Source organism: Salvelinus sp. IW2-2015, linkage group LG3 (genome assembly GCF_002910315.2).
Source record: "Salvelinus sp. IW2-2015 linkage group LG3, ASM291031v2, whole genome shotgun sequence".
Taxonomy (NCBI): Eukaryota; Metazoa; Chordata; class Actinopteri; order Salmoniformes; family Salmonidae; genus Salvelinus; species Salvelinus sp. IW2-2015.
In genome coordinates this window covers 15709041-15713626 of record NC_036840.1, presented here as the reverse complement: position 1 = coordinate 15713626, position 4586 = coordinate 15709041, and positions in this window count along the sequence as shown.

Below are 4586 nucleotides of genomic sequence, written 5' to 3'. Positions count from 1 at the left end.
TCCCATCAGCCACCCACTTCGGGTTTCTACCAACACATATGCTGTGATGTTTACGTACAATTTCAATCTTAGCGAATGGAATCCACAGATTGCGTGTTGAAGATAAATACTTTACTAAGAGTATTAGTATATTAGTAATTGACTGACCTGGTCTCTCCAGATCTCCTAACAGTACTATTTCCAGGGTCAATTTTAGTCAATGCTATGCATTTTCAGCCATTCCTGAACCTGAGACCAGAAACAGGCTACCGAGGGCAATTCCAAAAAATGGTCTATTGATTCTGTATCCTCACAACAAAATCTGCAGAGCTTCGATGATTTTATGTCCCAAATATTCAACATTTGTTAATTAATTTTAGCTGAAAAGCATGAAGTCTTGAATCTTGTGTGGTTTTAATCACTGCTCAAAAAAATAAGGAACACTAAAATAACACATTCTAGATCTGAATGAATGAAATATCTTATAAATACTTTTTTCTTTACATAGTTGAATGTGCTGACAACAAAATCACACAAACATTATCAATGGAAATCAATTTATCAACCCATGGAGGTCTGGATTGTGAGTCACACTCAAAATTAAAGTGGAAAACACACTACAGGCTGATCCAACTTGATGTAATGTCCTTAAAACAAGTCAAAATGAGGCCTCAGTAGTGTGTGTGGCCTCCACGTGCCTTATGACCTCCCTACAACGCCTGGGCATGCTCCTGATGAGGTGGCGGATGGTCTCCTGAGGCATCTCCTCCCAGACCTGGACTAAAGCATCCGCCAACTCCGGGACAGTCTGTGGTGCAACTGGCGTGTTGGTGGATGGAGCGAGACATGATGTCCCAGATGTGCTCAATTGGATTTCAGGTCTGGGGAACGGGCGGCCAGTCCATAGCATCAATGCCTTCCTCTTGCAGGAATGCTGTACACACTCCAGCCACATGAGGTCTAGCATGTCTTGCATTAGGAGGAACCCAGGGCCAACCGTACCAGCAATGGTCTCACAAGGGGTCTGAGGATCTTCATCTCGTACCTAATGGCAGTCAGGCTACCTCTGGCGAGCACATGGGGCTGTGCGGCCCCCAAAGAAATGCCACCCCACACCATGACTGACCCACCGCCAAACCGGTCATGCTGGAGGATGTTGCAGGCAGCAGGAAGGTTCTCCACGGCATCTCCAGACTCTGTCACGTCTGTCACGTGCTCAGTGTGAACCTGCTTTCATCTGTGAAGAGCACAGGGCGCCAGTGGCGAATTTGCCAATCTTGGTGTTCTCTGGCAAATGCCAAACGTCCTGCACGGTGTTGGGCTATAAGCACAACCCCCACCTGTGGACGTCGGCCCTCTATACCACCCTCATGGAGTCTGTTTCTGACCGTTTGAGCAGACACATGCCACATTTGCCTGCTGGAGGTCATTTTGGCAGCTCTGGCAGTGCTCCTCCGCCTCAAAGGCGGAGGTAGCGGTCCTGCTGCTGGGTTGTTGCCCTCCTACGGCCTCCTCCACGTCTCTGATGTACTGGCCGTTCTCCGGTAGCGCCTCCATGCTCTGGACACTACGCTGACAGACACAGCAAACCTTCTTGCCACAGCTCGCATTGATGTGCCATCCTGGATGAGTTGCACTACCTGAGCCACTTGTGGGTTGTAGACTCCGTCTCATGCTACACTAGAGTGAAAGCACCGCCAGCATTCAAAATGACCAAACATCAGCCAGAAGCATAGGAACTGAGAAGTGGTCTGTGGTCACCACCTGCAGAACCACTCCTTTATTGGGGTGTCTTGCTAATTGCCTATAATTTCCACAGTTGTCTATTCCATTTGCACAACAGCATGTGAAATTTATTGTCAATCAGTGTGCTTCCAAAGTGGACAGTTTGATTTCACAGAAGTGTGATTGACTTGGAGTTACATTGTGTTGTTTAAGTGTTCCCTTATTTTTTTGAGCAGTGTATATCAACTCATACACCCTGTACCATGGAATCGTACATCAAAAATCTCTTCCCAACTATTTTGCAATCGTTATGGCATAGTTCTCAACATCCTGGTCCTCAATGATACTGGTATACTTTCCTATTTATTCTATTTTTTATTCCTCTGCCAGTTTTGATCTTATATTGGCAGACAGACCAGTTCCCTACCTCCTCCTGCTGCCTACTGCGTCCTCCATTTTTGGACGTAAGCTTTAATCAATTGGTTGTACTCTTGGATTGAGCAGACCTTCCCGTACAATTCTGATAACTCCATGAAGGACATAACTCTACCATTCCAATTTGCAATATCATTTAAGAACAAAATACCCTTTTCAAACARCTTTCCCAWAAATACAGGTATTTTATCAACCAGCACATTTGAGTTCAGCCATAATATTTGTTGTAATATTTGTTCAATCTTTTCAGGGGGATGAAATTTAAATTGTAGCAAGTTCTGCAATGCTTGTTTGAAAAACAGAGATACTTTGAAAAAAGTATAATTTTCAATTAATCGAAAATGAGACATGGCAATCTGCACAAAGGCAAAAACTCATTAATCMTTTGTTTTAATCCATCCCAACGTTTATGTACCCTTTATTTAGCATGTACTACCCTTAGACACGGCAACATTTATCTCACCACCGASTCTAACGATTTAGTCCCGTATATGACTGGTCTCTCTTTTCCCCTGATTTTCCATAACCACTGCACTACATTGCCCTTCATGTTTATGAACACACATTTTAAAAGGTAATTTTAGGTTTGGCAACCCCAATGCTGGAGCCTGACACAATTGCTTTTTCAAAACTCTACAAACAATTACTCACAATATTAACTCCACTCTAATTACTCGTGACTCCTCCCTTTCGTCAATTCTATAAATCTATTTCAGAATAAGACAAGAAAAATGTTCAATGAGATTACAACCCCTAGGGTTTTCCTGAGTCTGCGGGGAGTGTTTGGTCGTACCAAAGAACGCATTATTCCTATTCTATCATGTGTAATGTGCTTTCCAAAATCAAAACCCCCAAATATGTTCTCTTGTTTCGCTGGTTGTACTTTCCCATATGATGCTTTGTGACCAAGCCCACACAATATACCAAGCCCACACAATAGAACCGAAATACATGCAACAAACATGCACAAAACCATGGGGAAAACAGAGGGTTAAATAATGAACATGTAATTGGGGAATTGAAACCAGGTGTGTAAAACAAAGACAAAACAAATGGAAAATGAAAAGTGGATCGGCGATGGCTAGAAGGCCGGTGACGTCGACTGCTGAACACCGCCCGAATAAGGAGAGGGACACCATACGTCACGGCAAAACCCGGGCATGAATGATCCTTGCTGTCCCCAGGTCCAGACCTGGCCTTGCTGCTGTTCCAGTTTCAGCTGTTCTGCCCTGCTGTTATGGAACCCCTAACCTGTTTCAACTTTAAATGATCGGCTATGAAAAGCCACTGACTTTTATGTTCCTGATTATTATTTGACCGCGCATCGCTTGTCATTTAATGAACCATTTTTGAAATCTTGGCTCTTCTCTAATTCTTCCTTCTCTATTTCTTTCTCTCTCTCGGAAGACCGAGCCCCCTGAGGACCATACGTCAGGACCTACGGGCATGATGACTTCCTTGCTGTCCCAGTTCCGCCTGGCCCTGCTGCTATTCCAGTTTTCACTGTTTCTGCCTTGGGTTCTGTAGTGGAACACGTGACCTTGTCCCAGCAGTGCTGATTTTCAATTTTAATGATCGCTATGAAGAGCGGCTAACCTTGAGACATTTATTGCGCTGGATGATTTATTTGACCATGCTTGTTCATTTTATGCACATTTTGAAAATCTTGTTGCTCTCTCTAATTCTCTTCCTTCTCTCTCTTCTTTCTTCTCTCTCGGGAGGACCTTGAGCCTGGGGACGTTTTTGTGTCTGGCCGTGCGGCGTCGGGGCTCCGCGGGCGTGATGGCTCCCTTGCTGTCCCCAGTCCCACCTGGCCTTGCTGCTATTCCAGTTTCAGCTGTTCTGCCTGCGGTTTATGGAACCGCCACCTGTCCCGGACCTGCTTTCACACTCTTGATGATCCTCGTAATGAAAGCCAACTGAAATTTATCATGATTATTATTTGACCATGCTTTGTCACTTATGAACATTTTGAACATCTTGGCATAGTTCTGTTATAATCTCCACCCAGCACAGCCAGAAGAGGACTGGCCACCCCTCATAGCCTGGTTCCTCTCTTAGTTTTCTCCTAGGTTTTGGCCTTTCTCATCACGGCGACGTTTTTTCCTAGCCACCGTGCTTCTAAACAACCTGCCATTGCTTTGCTGGTTTGTTGGGTTTACAGGTCTGGTGTGTCTGTATATGCATACTTTCTCGAGATACTTGCATGAGTACGAAGGGCTATATAAGAAAATATAACTTGATTTTGATTTGATTTGATTGATTTTGAGTTGATTTGATGTATTCTTAAGGAGCCTACCTTACTCCTTAAGGTCTAGGGATATTATGTTATTTTCAGAGGAGACTGGCTCTGGCAGCCAAAACAACCAAATACTACATCTAAACAGTGAACCGATTCTCAATTGTGATGCGGTTCTAGAAACATCAACATCATTTCAACAAACTGT